The sequence below is a fragment of the Lactuca virosa genome, chromosome 7 (assembly GCF_052849685.1).
Source record: "Lactuca virosa cultivar CGN04683 chromosome 7, Lactuca_virosa_CGN04683_v6, whole genome shotgun sequence".
Taxonomy (NCBI): Eukaryota; Viridiplantae; Streptophyta; class Magnoliopsida; order Asterales; family Asteraceae; genus Lactuca; species Lactuca virosa.
In genome coordinates this window covers 260,552,114-260,570,319 of record NC_136432.1, presented here as the reverse complement: position 1 = coordinate 260,570,319, position 18,206 = coordinate 260,552,114, and positions in this window count along the sequence as shown.

Sequence of the window (18,206 nt, the reverse complement as noted above, 5' to 3'; positions counted from 1 at the left end):
AAGAGCTACGCAAGTAAGCGACGGAAGCCCTTGGAATTCCAAGTCGATGATCGTGTACTGCTAAAGGTCTCATTGGAAAGGGATGATACGCTTTGGAATGTGTGGGAAATTAAACCCGAGATACATCGGACCCTTGAAAATCCTTGCTAGGATTGGTCCAGTGGCTTATAAACTCCAGCTACCGCCTGAACTCAGCAACGTACACCCTGTCTTTCATGTGTCCAATCTAAAGAAATGACTATCTGACGAAACTCTCGTTGTCCCACTTCATAAGATTACGGAAAATGAAAACCTTCATTTCATCAAGGAACCCGTTGAAATAATGGACATGGAAGTGAAACGAACAAAGCAAAGCCGCATCCCCATCGTAAAGGTCTGATGGCCTGCCAAAAGAGAACTTGAGTTCATCTGGGAACGTGAAGACCAGATGAAGCAAAAGTATCCCCATCTTTTCCCTAATTCTTGAGAGCCGCTGTAGAACTAATTTCGTGACGAAATTCCCTGTAACGGGGGGATGCTGTCACAACTAGCCAAATTTAGGTCAAGACTTTATTCATGTGCAAACAATTTCTCTATGTAACGTTGTTGCATTAAACTATTGAAGCTCAAAATGACAATGTTATATGAGTACATATATGCATACTCTTAGAATCAAGTTGTGATAGCCACTTATAAGCCCAAGTTTAATCTAATAGCTAAACAAAAACAAATCGTTGGGCTTTTGCTTAAAGTTCTCGGCCCAAATACCCTAGGCTGAAAACCCTTCTCCTTTGGGCCTTATTGGACCGAAAACCCTCTTAATGGGCCAAATTAAGCCCGAAAACACATACCCATCTTAGAACCGAAAACCTTGAGGGTGCATAGGGTGTTTTCGACCACCCTAAAGCCGAAAACCCCTCTAATAAATTAATAAAATCGGTTTTGGGCAAGTAAAACAAAAAAAATGAAAAAGAAATACAAATTGTTTTGCCACCTCATAGCTTTACATCCTATGGACCCTCAAACAACCATGCATGGCACTTGTTTAACCACCAAGCTTCCAAGAGAGGCCCTTAAGTGACCATTATGCAAAGATAAAAGGGATCACTTCCCCCACCATAAAATCTCGGCCAAGAGGCCATTTTGCCACCATTCAAGACTTGAAAACTCTCTCATTTTCCTCTCATATATTCTCTCTAAAATTCGGCCAAGTATTCTCAAGGAGTGGTGTTCATAAAGTGGTTCTTAGCATCTTGGTATGTATTTTCGAACTACCCTAGTGTTTGTAAGCATTTTTATGTTAAAATCATCATATTTACACATCTTTTCGTGTACTTAGTCCTTGGAACACCACTCATTTTCGAGAAAACCTCTTTAAGCTCAAAGCTAGGCTCGAAATTTTCTTCACTTTTCCCCCTACCATACGAAATCAACCAAGGTGAGTTCATACCCCATCATTTTCGAGTTTTTCTAAGTTTTTAGGGGGGATACAAGTAAACAAATCTTATATGGATGATCTAAGGCTTTGCAAACTAAAATTACAAGTTATGTCACTAAAACATATCTAAACTTAAAAATCAACTTTCAACAGAAAAGTTGTGGCCTGTTCACCGACTGTTTTGCCCTACTTAAACTTCATATATTTCAAAACTGTTCAAGTTATGGATTACCAAAAGTCTTTTCTTTTAAAGTCCATTAAAGAACGCATAGGTTACATAAAATGAAGAGTCTTCATTTTAATAAACCATTAACTCATAAGTTATGTAGTTGAAAAGTTTTGAATAGTTACAAAACTTGCCCTCAAGTTTTGGAACATGTAAAGTCACTTTAGAAAACTTTAGTTCCAACCCCTAGATTTTTAAAATTTAAAATTCAACTCTTATACTTTATAGTATTATAAGTTAATAATATATATATATATATATATATATATATATATATATATATATATATATATATATATATATATATATGATCAAGTCGCCTTACCGTTAGTAGGCCTCATTCACGAAGCCGGTATATAAGGGGGGTATAAGGTTGTTGCCTATAAAATGGCAGCTTAATCGGTGTCCACTCTCACCCACCACTTCCTTGACTGGTGGAGGGTCGTTAGCCGAACGGGTAGGATAATGACTTTAATTCTCATTAAAAGTTTAATGATTATTATAAAGTAACTAAATGTTTTATAAATTCCCAATCTTAGTTACTTTAGAAAAATGTGAATTTGGTGCTAACCCATGAAATTACACTTTGCACCTTGCTTAAGTCGTTAGTGGAGCGTGTGTGGTTAACCGACACACTAACTTGGATTTAACAAGGTTGGCAAAGGGTGGCTTAAGGTTTATCATAGATCGGTGGAGCGCGTGTGGTTAACCGGCACATTGATTAGGTGATAAAATTAAGAGTACCACGTAAATTTGCATGGTTATTCACAAATTGTTTTGTGATCCTCGGCATCCCAGTCACAAAACTTGAAGGGCACAATTGAGATTGAAACATGCCATTGAAAAGTTCAATGAATCTCAAAAGAATCTACGAGTTTCAAAAACCAGTTAAAACCTAATAATACATTTCGTTTTCATGGTGGAAATTGGTGAATCGTCATTCACCTACCTTCAAATATTTTATAGCTTGGATTACGACATCCCTCTTCTAACTTATAAAATATTGTGTTGGGTCCTAGCCTTAATATTACATTTGGGTGTCTTATTAAGGACTATTTTGACAACCCGAAATTTCAATCTTGTAAAGCCATTCAATTCAATCAAAAGTCAGACCTGTTTCTGTTAACTTTTAGCTTTGTTAAGGTCTATTTGAGTGTTCTAAGCCTATTACATTCAAGGATTGGGTGTTAGGAAGTATATACTAAAGTTCATTGTGTTGCATTCAAGCCGGAAACTCCATCACAAGGAGTTTACGGCCGTAAAGTAGAGTTTACGGCCGTAAACTCTTGTCTAGCCGTGAACTCTCTTCCTTAAGTATGATTTTCCTTCATTTTTATTTACTTCTCACATCTCCAAGTCAAGAACACTCATTTCTATCTCAAGTATCATCAAGAACACTTCCATTTCTCGTCAAAGTTGTAAGTGATTCTTTCATTATTAGTTGATATCCTTCTTGATCTAGTAAAACCCCATGATTTCATCCGTGAATTCATCTCTTTTGGGTTAGATCTTCAAATCATCAAGAACACCAAGAACACACACTAGTTCTTTGGAAAGTAATCACCCCTTCAAGCTTCTAAATCGTAAGTATCCTTTCCATATACTTGTTATCCATTAGAAGCACATGATTACAACCAAGAATCAACCATTTTGGCATGAACATCAAGAGTTTATGGCCGTAAACTCTTCATATGGCCGTAAACCCTTCTTAGTTCATGTCATGTCCGTAAACCCTTCATGTCATGGCCGTAAACCCTTCAAGTTCTTGTGTTGGCCGTAAACACCTTGGCCGTGAACACATCTTGGCCGTAAACACATCCTTGTGTGGTTGTGAACACCCTTTATACAATCATATGTGATTGTAACACTTCATTCCAAGTGTTTCCTAGCACCTAAGGTAGTTCCTTACATGATTAGTTGTTATATACATATATGTGTCATTATATGCTTAATAGGATCCGTTTGGGCTCGAGACTTCACTTGGCATACTTAGCATCCTAATCGATCTTACATTAGAATCACTCACTACAGGTGAGTTCATACCCCTAAACTATCTTTTAAATGATTTTAAATGCTTTTGTGGGGGGAATACCAGTAGAAAACAATATAGTTATATTATCAATCACATGTGATTTATAACTATCAAACAGGAGGATTTCTTATACTTCAAAACTGTGTTATCAAAAAAACACTTTCAAATCATTTTATAAACTTCTTTTATATCAAATCGTATCCGTCTATCTATTTATGTATAAGTATGCTTTAATGGACTTAGGACTATTGCTAGATACCATGACTCCTGTTCCTTGTTTGGTTGTGGGCTCGGGGTAGGATCACTAGTCCGAATGTTGGTTAAATCCTAGCTATACTTATTAAATACATATGTGGATATTAAACTCATTTTAAGGATTATACTTAACTTAGTTGCTTTGTTAAGTAATTGAGTCTTTTCTATACATCAATAGCAGTCAAACAACAGTACTAGTAAACTATAATAGGTATAGTTTAGGAAGTTACTACGTACTATTTCTAGAACAATGAAACTTACAAGAGTCACTACATACATGAGTCAGTTCAAACATACTAATACTATAACTAGAGCGGAAGGAACATACTATAACTAGAACATAAGGAACATACTATCACTAGAACAGAAGGAACATACTACACTAGAACAGAAGGAACATACTACACTATAACTATATACAAGATAACATTAATGTGAGCCACTACTTCATGGCATGGCAATATACTACTGTGTCACGTTTTGTAACCAGAGTCTCCTGGAGGGAGAGCGTGAGTTTGTGTATAGATTTATACGGGATTGACCATCCTACACCTTGCTGCTAGCTACAGTGGAACCTGCAGGTCTACGGGTGATGAATGTCATACCATTTCGACGTCTTCGAACGTCGTGTTTCACTAGTCAATCGAGTATGGTTATAATCTCATCACATTTTACCTTAATTAAACAATTGGTTTAAGGTAGTTAGTATATCTGTAGTTACTATATAAAATACTACTGTACTTCGTTATTTTCCTATTACATTTATATAGTGATATTCTCACATAAACGGTAATGTAAACTATTTTCTGATAAAGATAGTCTTATACTTGGGAAAAACACTCACTTTTACAAAAGAACAGACATTCAGAACAGTCGAGTCTTGGTAGAAGACTACTTTCCAATTTAGTAGAAAATATAGGATTTTCTAGGAAGTAAACAAACATTACATCAAACACTTACAAACACTTTCATCAAACTTATACAAACATTGACACTAAAATACTTATGAACTCACCAACTTAAATGCTGATCTACTCTTTCAAAATAACTTGTATTCTCAGGTCACCAATAGACAGGTACAGATGACTAGGTTTTGAGAAGACGGGGCATGTTCAAGACTCGTCTTTTATTTTTATTCATATTTTGGTGTCTTTCAAACTATAAAGAACACATTTGTATTAAATTATATTATTAATGCAATGGATGATGTTGTTGCTTGTTTTACTATTGTGCATTGTTATGATACTAAACATGACGTCCTCCGCCCCCGAACGTTTCTGCCGTTCTGGTTTGGGGGTGTGACAACTATCTATATATCTAATCTAAACGTGTCTTTCTTTCTTTTCAGATGTCTTCCAACAATGTTGCTTCTGGATCAAACCATACCGGCTCATTCACTCTCATGAACCTTTGTGGGAGAGTCATCTTTGATGGGACTAATTTCAATGATTGGATTAGGAACATAAGGATGGTCACTCGCTATGAGGACAAGGAATATGTCCTCGACAAGGAGCTAAAGGAACTTGATGAGTCTTCTGCTACTCCAAAGGAGATCGCTGACTTTAGGACTCATGAGAGAGATGCCACTAAAGTGGCATGTATCATGCTGGCCACAATGACAGCTGAGCTCCAAAAGTCCTATGAGGACTTTTATCCTTTTGAGATGCACCAGAATTTGATGGAAAGATACCATCAGAGTGCTCGTCAAGAGCGATATGAAATAATCTCCTCCATGATAACAACCCGAATGAAAGATGGTGAATCCATCACAGACCACATGCAGAAAATGCAAAGGTTTGTGGACTGGCTGCTGAAGTTGAATGTGAACTTCCCCGAGGAGTTGGAAATTGATATCATATTGCACTCCTTACCTTCTTGTTATGATCAATTCCGAATGACCTATCATATAAACAAGGAGGAGGTCACACTCAGCAAACTTCAAGGACTTTTGAAGACCACCGAAAGTGGCCTTAAAGGTAAATCGGTTGTTACCACTCCTACTCCTACCACCGCCCCGGTTCTGGCTATCAGGAAATGTAAAGGGAAGAAGAGGAAGAGCCCTTCGAAGGGTACCAAGGGAAAGTATCTTGATGGCTCCTCTTCAAGTAGAACCAAAGGTGGTTCTATCACTCCTTCTGCCAACCCTAAAGAAGCTGAATGATTCTATTTCCATGAAAAGGCGCACTGGAAGCGAAACTTCCCAAAGTACTTGCAAGATATTAAGGATGGGAAAGTGAAACCCAACCATGCAGGTATTTATACTATATTGTCTAATAACTCACCATATTCTAATTCTTGGGTCCTTGATACAGGTTGTGGTATTCACATATGTTCTGATTTGCAGGGACTAAGAAGAAGTGAGAATGTGGAGCAAGGGAAGATAAACTTGATCATGGGGAATAGGAAAGCTTCACCTGTCACCAAGATTGGAGTTTATTCTTTGTTGCTAAGTAGTGGGTTAAGATTAGATTTGAATAAATGTTGTTACTCGTCTGAAATGGCAAGAAATATTATTTCCTTTCATGGTTTGTACAAACAAGGATTTACTTTTTCATTTGATAATGAATGTGGTGGTATTAATGCTTTTTATGATAATGTTCTTTATTTTAAAGCATTACCTTGTGATGGTGTATATGAAACTGTGTCGGTTGTAGATAACCTAGGAAATAATGTGCTGTGTATTGATTCTTCCACTAGCTTGGATAAAGCATCATTATGGCATTGTCGTCTTGGACATGTTATCAATAAACGCATAGGTCAACTCCAAAAGGATTGAGTCTTGGAGTCATTTGACCTAAAGTCGGGTGATAGTTGTGAATCTTGTTTACTTGGAAAAATGACAAAGTCACCCTTCACTGATACCTATGCTAGGGGTGAAGGTTTGTTGGATCTCGTACACACAGATGTGTGTGGACGCTTTAGAACTGCCACAAGGCATGCTAACCGCTTCTATGTGACTTTCAATGATGATTACAGTAGATATGGCTATGTCTACTTAATCAAGCATAAGACAGAAACCTTTGAAAAGTTCAAAGAGTTTAAATAGGAAGTGGAGAATCAGTTGGGCAGGAACATTAAGATCCTTCGATCTGATCGAGGTGGTGAGTATCTTAGTACAGAGTTCCTTGACTATCTTAAGGAATGTGGGATTATCTCACAATTGTCACCTCCCAGAACACCACAACTTAATGGTGTGGCTGAGAGGTGTAATCAAACCTTGTTGGACATGGTTCGTTCCATGATGAGTTAAGCTTCGCTACCAATCTCATTTTAGGGGTATGTGTGACAACCGTCAAAATTCGAGTCGGTTCTAGATTTGAATAAACTTAGTTGCACATATACGCACGACACATACTGGACTTAGTGACTAGAAGCTTAGTTATAACCTACTAGAAACTTGGAAGCAACTAGAAACAATGGATAATGTACTTAGATTTCACATTGATATGTGAATTCTACAACTACTTAACTGTAGAGGCTATCCATATTCGGGTCACTCTTTGACTCGAACACCTTTTCATGAATCATATACACACATCATGCACTTGACCTAGAAGTAGAAATTAGGTCAAAGTCTCATAGAAACTTAAGTCAAAGTTGAAGACTAGGACTAGTATACTTGATTCCTCAATTTCGCTTGAATCTCGGAATCACTACATAGAATGCCAATAAACCGATAAAAATAAATTACAAACATTATTTATAACTATAAAAGAGTTATAATACCATAAGATTATTTAAAGTCTCAAATATTCTATTTATTTTGATATCCAAATTTTTACAAACTCTCAAAAACCCTAAAAACCCTAAAACTTAAATTTTATAAAGTTTAACATCAAGAATTCTATAAAAATAGTTATGAAACTTATAATATTATCTTAAAACAATTAAATTCAGGGAAATATAATCAAGGAAAATAAAAATTTAAGTCATTAACATTCATCCTTAATTTATAAGTCAAAAATCAAGGTTTCATGAATAAAAACTTGATTTTAGTGCACATTTTATATAAAATTTAGATATTTTATAAAATAACTTAAATTTTATAAAACAAAATGAATGAGAAAGGGTTATTATACTCAAAATTTCGGACCCCTCTCTTCCCATATCTCTCTCTCACACTCTCATGCTCCAACACACACACATCTCTCTTCTTTCTCTCTCTAGAAAACTCTCTCTACCTTCTCTCTAAATTTTTTTTCTCCAAACACCACAACCACAGCCTCTTAACCACGAAATTATGGAGATTCATAAGGGTTTTTCAAGCCACAAATAAATTTAAGGTAAAGAACATACATCTCTTGAAGATCCACAACAATGATTTAAGCCATGCATGTGCATTTTACTTCAAAAACCAACTTCTACTTCTTCATCTTCTTCAAACTTGTTTTCTTTTTGTTAAAATGGTTTTTAGAACATCATGTATGTGTTTTAACACCATGCATGTATGATAAACAAGGTTGCATGTTCATGATCTTAGTGCAAAAATCGATTTTAAGGATTAAAACATCAAACTCAAGTTAAGAGTTTTTGAGAAACAAAATTTTGTTCATAAATGAATGTATACATTTTGATAAGTTTTAATCTTTTGATCTCTGGAAACATGACTAGAATATAAGTTTATCATGATATCTTTTAAAATATTTCAAAAGATTTACTCAAAGAAATGATGAAAACTCATTTTTCTAACCAATCACCATGCATGCAATCTGCCAGATTTCTTTACCTGACTTTAAACTGTCATATCTCACTCATTTCTTAACCAACATTCGGGATTCTTTTTCTGAAATATAATATTTTGAGTTAGATTTCAAACCCATCTGACCTCACTGGAAAATTCAAATATTTCGATTTTTAGCAATTTTTACAAAACTGTTGCTCAATCAGCACCTTTTTGTGAATACTAGTTTTGTATTGCATGTTCAAAGATCTTATTCATCACTAAAAATCAAGGAAAAATTAACTTGAGCACTTAACATCATGTATTAAGAGGTATAAAAATATCTTGATTCAAAAGCCTTTGGAACATGTTGCAAAAATTCTCAAAGTAACATCAATAACTTTTACCAAAATCACAAGAATCAAGTTTTCTCTATAATTGTTTGAGCCTTTAGGCATGTTTTTCGACATCAAAAATAAGAAAACAATTTTTCATTGTTATTAAATTGTTTGAAGTTGCATTCTGGAAATTTTCAGCTCAATATATATTTTCTTTATTTTTACATGAAAATAATAATAAAATAGAGTGTTAAAGCATATAAAATACTTAGACTTGTAAATAAACTTTGGAAATATTTGTGGATGACCCTTTAAGTTAATAAACATCTCTCATAAAGTTTCATCGATTTTTGTTACTATTTAGTATGGTTTTTAATTTTCTTTTTATTTAGCTCTAATAAATCATAAAACCACTTTAGGGAATGTGAAAATATTATTTCTTATTTTTCGCATCGTGTACCTTATATTTAAGACTCCGAAAACTATTTTGGTAATTTTTGAAAATGTATATCTATTTTTCTTGAATTTTTGTGTTTATAATGGACTAAAAACAGGAAAAATAGTTTTACTTATCCAAAATTCATGAAAAATTACCAGAAACTCTTATAATATGTTAGGATGATACATAAAAATTTTGATGATTTTTATCATCTGTATGCTATTTTTCTTCTATTTTCCCAAGATTTAATACACTTAAATGTACAAAAATCAGAAAAATTGTGTTAAACTTTTTGAAAACACATATTAATATTTTTCCTAGATTATGTACACTATAAAATAGTTACACAAAAATTACAAGAATTTTTCATGATAATTTACTATTTTTCCATGATTTTATGATTATTCATGGAATTAAATGGTGAAAAATAGTTAGACAAATCAAAAATTCAAGAAAATTTATCTTAAGGTGTTTGACTTCAATTAAAAATGAAATACAAAGTTTGGGAAAGTTTAGAACTAAATTGATTTCGTTTTGAATATTTAATCATTGGAACACCTCTAAAATGTTAAATATTAACATTTCAATAATGGAAATTTTCCACTTAAATTGTTATATAACAATTGATTCTTTGAAACTTAATTTCCACATAAAAATGTTTGTAACTTATAAATATTAAATTTTGACACATTATTGGCATAATTCTATTGTAGTAGTAAGTATACTAGTATTAGATTTCAATTAGGGACTCGTTAGTGTGTAACGTCGTTGTAGGAAAAACGATAGTGGTACGAGTGGAGCGTAGATCAAGGCACCATTTGCATCATCTCAATGCATTGTGAGTATTCACGCACTCCCCTATTTTCAGTTTTTATGTTTTGGGGTGGAAAAGCATGTCTCGAAAAACTATTATTTGAATGTTGTATTTAAATTGATTTGTATCAAACATGATTGGTATTTTATTGTTATGTCTCTCTATGTATGTCTATGCAACACGGAACATGAGAACTTATCGTACTAAGGCCCTTCCCTTATCTCTAACCATTAACTCTTTGAGCCAATGGTCATTATGGATAGCGCTATTAGGAATTGACAACTCCTCACTCGCCCTATTGCTAGAGTGCATGATACCATATTCATCTATGGAACGATAAGCATAGATCTTGATAGGGCTTCAGTCATAGGTTTGGTTGAGACTCATTGTTTGCTCATACACATACAAACTCGTTTCTCGTTATAGCAATAAACTTGTTTATTAATTATAGCAATGAACTTTGTTTCTCATTACAACAACGAACTGTTATTACTGAAAACTTATATACATGTTTTAGCAATGAAATTGTTTGTTCATTGTAGCAACGAAATTGATTGCTCATTTTAGCAATGAAACTTGTTTACTCGTTTGAGTAACGAACTTTATCTTCCATGAGAATATGAATGTTGCATCTTATTTGGGCAACATACCTTATCTCTCATGATGACAAAGAACTTTGTTTTTACAAACTTATTTACTCATTTTAACAATATACTTTTATTATTGGAAACTTTTATCACAACTTTGATTTCAATTCATGGAACCAGTATTATTTTGTTTATCTGTGAGTACTCACCAACTATTTTTATAGTTGACGCTCGTTTTACATGCTTTTTCAGGAATCATCGAGTAAGTGGCACTTAGGGACACTTCACTTTTAGGAGCATTCGCATGTGTTGTATTTCAATTTACATTGTAATTTCTTTTAAAATTTGTTCAAACCCATTGTGAATTTGTAATGATTTTTAATACTATGGTTGGTGTTGTCTTTTAACTTTTGCGATGAAACCCTTTGTACTGCCACGCCCTGTGTTTCCGCTTTAGCGGGGTGTGACAGGAAATGGTATCAGAGCCGAAGGTTATAGAGAATACCGGTTTTCCTTTGGAGAACCACAACTATAGCCAAAAAATTTCAAAATGTTTTTAAAATACCGAACATACTACTAGTATAACTAATTCGAGTACGCATTATTGGACTTTAACTAAGTATAGCCTGGCCAACTATGCTTAATTAAGGAAACTTAATGCGAGGCTTGAAACGGTTATAGTAGAATTATGTACAAAACAATTTTCAACTTAAACTTTTGAAAAACAAAATTTTTGGTGTGCGTACGGGCATTGCATATTATAGGCATTCATCTAGATACACTTAGAAACTAAGTTCACTGTTATATGAATGCCCTTATTTAGAAATATTTTTATCCCTTATCAAGTGCTAGGTTAACCACTTAGGTTATATCACTAGCCACTCTAAGAGCAATACACATAGTACTGATAATGGGTATTCCTCGGTAGCTATTGACTTTAGATATAAGGTTAGTAGTTAGACATACACTAGTAATAATCTTAAGTCGAAACCAATACCAATTATCCCTCAATACCTCTTCATCGTCTTCGTACTAGAGTTACAACTAGGAAAAAGCGTTTCGATACCGACACGAATGATAATTGGAGCATCGCGTAAGGATGTAGATGAGTCACCACTAAGTAATCACTTGGATACCATTGGCGGGCATTCCGTATTCGACTCACAAGGAGACACAAAGGTTTAACCTATTGCTACTAATACGTGAGACCTTATTATTACTACGCTACGATTTAGCTTTAGGTTGTTTCCACCTTCAGGTTAAAACTTAACATAGGATATCCCTTTGACCTCTATAAAAGGCCACGAAACTGCATTGACACCATAAAACGTTTTTCAAACAATTTTTCTTGCCCTTTATCCTAGGGAAAAAGACATCGGTACTCGTCTTATACTCGCCTTGTACTCGCCTTAGTGTTTAGGTACGATCAGCTACACTAATATACTTATTCCTTACTTCTTAATCTTCCATCGAAAAATTATTTCGTTTCATCGGTTTTATTTATCATCGATAAAATACTTTATAACCACTTCATACAACTTACTAGACATTTCCTAACAATGTAAGCCATATTCTCGCTAAAAATCTTTTGACAACTTGCTTTAACTTAACACTTTTCTTCAAAACTCAATTTAACCAATATTGGTTTTAACCTTGCTATTTCAAATTCATTTCAATGGATTGATGTGCTTTTAAGGGCATATAAACCATTTTAAACATTGCTTACCATTTTGACACGTCTTCGAAAAACTAGAAACATTTTCTTTTATAATCGTGTTTAAACTCTTTACTATAAAACTTAAACATATGACGTTAAAGTTCATATTATGTGTAAAAGCTTCATCGGATCTTCAAACCACTTTTGTTTTAAGACTTTTGACTACTTCCCCATTTAGGCATCGTACTTTACTTAAATGTGTTTTCTTGAAACCCAACATGGTATTTTTACAACTTTCTAATCCAAATGTGTTTACAAGACATCACTGATGCCTACATTTCAAAACACACCTTATTTGTTTATTTTATTTCAAATTAGTTTTATAATCTGTGTTTATAAAACTTACAACATTGCAAAACTTAGTGTTCACTTTTAAATTTCCAGTGACACCTTCAACAATGTATAATTACTCTTTTAAATCTATTGAGTCTTTACCTTATATGTTTTAACTATTATTGAACTCCATTCTAAAAAGTCAAATTGTCAGATTTTCAACTACCGTTTGTAGTGCTTCTTCTTTTTCACAAATGGAGTTTAACTTAATAAGGTAACTCGTGATTATTAGCAAACATTCTAAGACTCTCACATGTCTATTTAATCATCAATATACATCAAATATTAAAGTTTGAAATATATCTCAACCTGGTTTTAATCTACCTATAGGTATTGTTCTTATAATTTTAACAATAACAATCATTGCCGCCGCTACCTTCCTTTTTCTTTCCCCCGCACTTGATTTCTTGCTCTCCTTATGACTTTAGATCTCGCACACCCATAATAGTAACATAATACATTGTCTAACTTTGTTTCTGTCTATTTTGCTTCTCCTGGTATCATGTTTGTACACATACATACTAGAAGTCTATCCTTTCGTTTTGAGCGATTAATACATGTATAGCCGTGAGGAATAATTTTTATTTAGTCAACTTTGATATATTCAATTACGCCTTTTTATCATATACATCTTGTTTTTATTTTGAAATCTCTATAAACAAGTGATCCTTATTTACATTTGCTCTTTCGTTCTAAATTCAGAAACTTGATATAAAATGCAATTTTCATTGTATTTTTCCTTATAATTAATACACAAGATGAATACTCTTATGCTTATAATTTTTCAATATCCGGAAAATATATGTGAAGGATATGTATCCTTATGTTTCTTCTTTTCTTTAAATACATCAAGAATTTTGAATTTTACGATTATCTATTCTCTAAATGATTGTTTTTGTAGAAACACTAAACTATGAATGCCCTATTTTGAAGATTGACATTTTTACACCTTTCTTAAAATAGTAATTTACTTTGTAATTTCCAGTGAGTTCCTAAACTCTCAAGCTTGTTTTCATTAGTATTTTGACTCCTCGTAAACTTAGATTTGTCCTGACTTAGACAATTAGTCAATTTTTCAAATAGCGTAATATCAATAATTTCAATAAAAAAATTTTTCCCTTAATGACGACTTAAACCTTTAACTTTAATTAATCTTTATATTATTTTACTACTTTGTTGGATCGCCACACATGTATCTTCATTATCTTGGAATTATTACACATTTTGATAATAGTGAGATTAATTATCATTTCTAAACAGACATTTTGATAACAATGAGATTTTTAATCACTTCTAAACACTTAAAATGCTATATACACAATGTGATTTAATTTATCATAAATTTTCATCGCCTCCATTTGCACCAATGACTCTCTAAATATATTTATTCTTCGAATAAGGTTTTATTATTGTAAGAGTAACCGTAGTAGTAATTATAGCCTCGGAGATGCTCAATCATTCGTAATTTATTTTGTCGACGACACTTAATTAGCCTTTACATTTGAGATGTACCAAAACTTCGTTGCCTACCCTTAGTACGTATTTTTAGGAACTTACCCTCAATCGCTTCTCTTTCATTCGTGCTACCCCTTCTTATTTCCAAATATATCCTTTCCAGATGTAGTAGCCAACCCGGAAGTGAACAAATTGTTCCTAATCTCTTCTTTATTAGGCGGCGAATTTACACTTAGTGCTAATTTAGAACGCGACTTAAGGATCAATGCGGATTTAACGCTCAGTGCAGTTAGTGCTTCAGCAAAACTTATAGCTCTCTTAATTCAGATAATATCTAACTAGATGATCTTTTTCGACTAGGTCGCCATGTTTGGATCATGATTTCCATGATCCTAATTTCTCGCAATCTAAATTGTAGAACTCGAATTAAGGAAACATTAATTTGACTATAGCTAAAGAATTGGGCTTTTCCCTTGAGGAAATAAACCCGAAATAATCAAAGAACATTGCAAGTCACCACCTCTCCAACTATATAATTGTATTCGACTGAGTTCTAATAGAATACGTCATGAATTGAATTTCGGGGCGAAATTCTTTCAACCGGGGGAGAATGTGACAACCGTAAAAATTCGAGTCGGTTCTAGATTTGAATAAACTTAGTTGCACATATACGCACGACACATACTGGACTTAGTGACTAGAAGCTCAGTTATAACCTACTAGAAACTTGGAAGCAACTAGAAACAATGGATAATGTACTTAGATTTCACATTGATATGTGAATTCTACAACTACTAAACTGTAGAGGCTATCCATATTCGGGTCACTCTTTGACTCGAACACCTTTTCATGAATCATATACACACATCATGCACTTGACCTAGAAGTAGAAATTAGGTCAAAGTCTCATAGAAACTTAAGTCAAAGTTGAAGACTAGGACTAGTATACTTGATTCCTCAATTTCGCTTGAATCTCGGAATCACTACATAGAATGCCAATAAACCGATAAAAATAAATTACAAACATTATTTATAACTATAAAAGAGTTATAATACCATAAGATTATTTAAAGTCTCAAATATTCTATTTATTTTGATATCCAAATTTTTACAAACTCTCAAAAACCCTAAAAACCCTAAAACTTAAATTTTATAAAATTTAACATCAAGAATTCTATAAAAATAGTTATGAAACTTATAATATTATCTTAAAACAATTAAATTCAGGGAAATATAATCAAGGAAAATAAAAATTTAAGTCATTAACATTCATCCTTAATTTATAAGTCAAAAATCAAGGTTTCATGAATAAAAACTTGATTTTAGTGCACATTTTATATAAAATTTAGATATTTTATAAAATAACTTAAATTTTATAAAACAAAATGAATGAGAAAGGGTTATTATACTCAAAATTTCGGACCCCTCTCTTCCCATATCTCTCTCTCACACTCTCATTCTCCAACACACACACATCTCTCTTCTTTCTCTCTATAGAAAACTCTCTCTACCTTCTCTCTAATTTTTTTTTTCTCCAAACACCACAACCACAGCCTCTTAACCACGAAATTATGGAGATTCATAAGGGTTTTTCAAGCCACAAATAAATTTAAGGTAAAGAACATACATCTCTTGAAGATCCACAACAATGATTTAAGCCATGCATGTGCATTTTACTTCAAAAACCAACTTCTACTTCTTCATCTTCTTCAAACTTGTTTTCTTTTTGTTAAAATGGTTTTTAGAACATCATGTATGTGTTTTAACACCATTCATGTATGATAAACAAGGTTGCATGTTCATGATCTTAGTGCAAAAATCGATTTTAAGGATTAAAACATCAAACTCAAGTTAAGAGTTTTTGAGAAACAAAATTTTGTTCATAAATGAATGTATACATTTTGATAAGTTTTAATCTTTTGATCTCTGGAAACATGACTAGAATATAAGTTTATCATGATATCTTTTAAAATATTTCAAAAGATTTACTCAAAGAAATGATGAAAACTCATTTTTCTAACCAATCACCATGCATGCAATCTGCCAGATTTCTTTACCTGACTTTAAACTGTCATATCTCACTCATTTCTTAACCAAAATTCGGGATTCTTTTTCTGAAATATAATATTTTGAGTTAGCTTTCAAACCCATCTGACCTCACTGGAAAATTCAAATATTTCGATTTTTAGCAATTTTTACAAAACTGTTGCTCAATCAGCACCTTTTTGTGAATACTAGTTTTGTATTGCATGTTCAAAGATCTTATTCATCACTAAAAATCAAGGAAAAATTAACTTGAGCACTTAACATCATGTATTAAGAGGTATAAAAATATCTTGATTCAAAAGCCTTTGGAACATGTTGCAAAAATTCTCAAAGTAACATCAATAACTTTTACCAAAATCACAAGAATCAAGTTTTCTCTATAATTGTTTGAGCCTTTAGGCATGTTTTTCGACATCAAAAATAAGAAAACAATTTTTCATTGTTATTAAATTGTTTGAAGTTGCATTCTGAAAATTTTCAGCTCAATATATATTTTCTTTATTTTTACATGAAAATAATAATAAAATAGAGTGTTAAAGCATATAAAATACTTAGACTTGTAAATAAACTCTGGAAATATTTGTGGATGACCCTTTAAGTTAATAAACATCTCTCATAAAGTTTCATCGATTTTTGTTACTATTTAGTATGGTTTTTAATTTTCTTTTTATTTAGCTCTAATAAATCATAAAACCACTTTAGGGAATGTGAAAATATTATTTCTTATTTTTCGCATCTTGTACCTTATATTTAAGACTCCGAAAACTATTTTGTGAATTTTTGAAAATGTATATCTATTTTTCTTGAATTTTTGTGTTTATAATGGATTAAAAACAGGAAAAATAGTTTTACTCATCCAAAATTCATGAAAAATTACCAGAAACTCTTATAATATGTTAGGATGATACATAAAATTTTTGATGATTTTTATCTTTTGTATGCTATTTTTCTTCTATTTTCCCAAGATTTAATACACTTAAATGTACACAAATCAGAAAAATTGTGTTAAACTTTTTGAAAACACATATTAATATTTTTCCTAGATTATGTACACTATAAAATAGTTACACAAAAATTACAAGAATTTTTCATGATAATTTACTATTTTTCCATGATTTTATGATTATTCATGGAATTAAATGGTGAAAAATAGTTAGACAAATCAAAAATTCAAGAAAATTTATCTTAAGGTGTTTGACTTCAATTAAAAATGAAATACAAAGTTTGGGAAAGTTTAGAACTAAATTGATTTCGTTTTGAATATTTAATCATTGGAACACCTCTAAAATGTTAAATATTAACATTTCAATAATGGAAATTTTCCACTTAAATTGTTATATAACAATTGATTCTTTGAAACTTAATTTCCACATAAAAATGTTTGTAACTTATCAATATTAAATTTTGACACATTATTGGCATAATTCTATTGTAGTAGTAAGTATACTAGTAGTAGATTTCAATTAGGGACTCCTTATGACTTTAGATCTCGCACACCCATAATAGTAACATAATACATTGTCTAACTTTGTTTTTGTCTATTTTGCTTCTCCTGGTATCATGTTTGTACACATACATACTAGAAGTCTATCCTTTCGTTTTGAGCGATTAATACATGTATAGCCGTGAGGAATAATTTTTATTTAGTCAACTTTGATATATTCAATTACGCCTTTTTATCATATACATCTTGTTTTTATTTTGAAATCTCTATAAACAAGTGATCCTTATTTACATTTGCTCTTTCGTTCTAAATTCAGAAACTTGATATAAAATGCAATTTTCATTTTATTTTTCCTTATAATTAATACACAAGATGAATACTCTTATGCTTATCATTTTTCAATATCCGGAAAAAATATGTGAAGGATATGTATCCTTATGTTT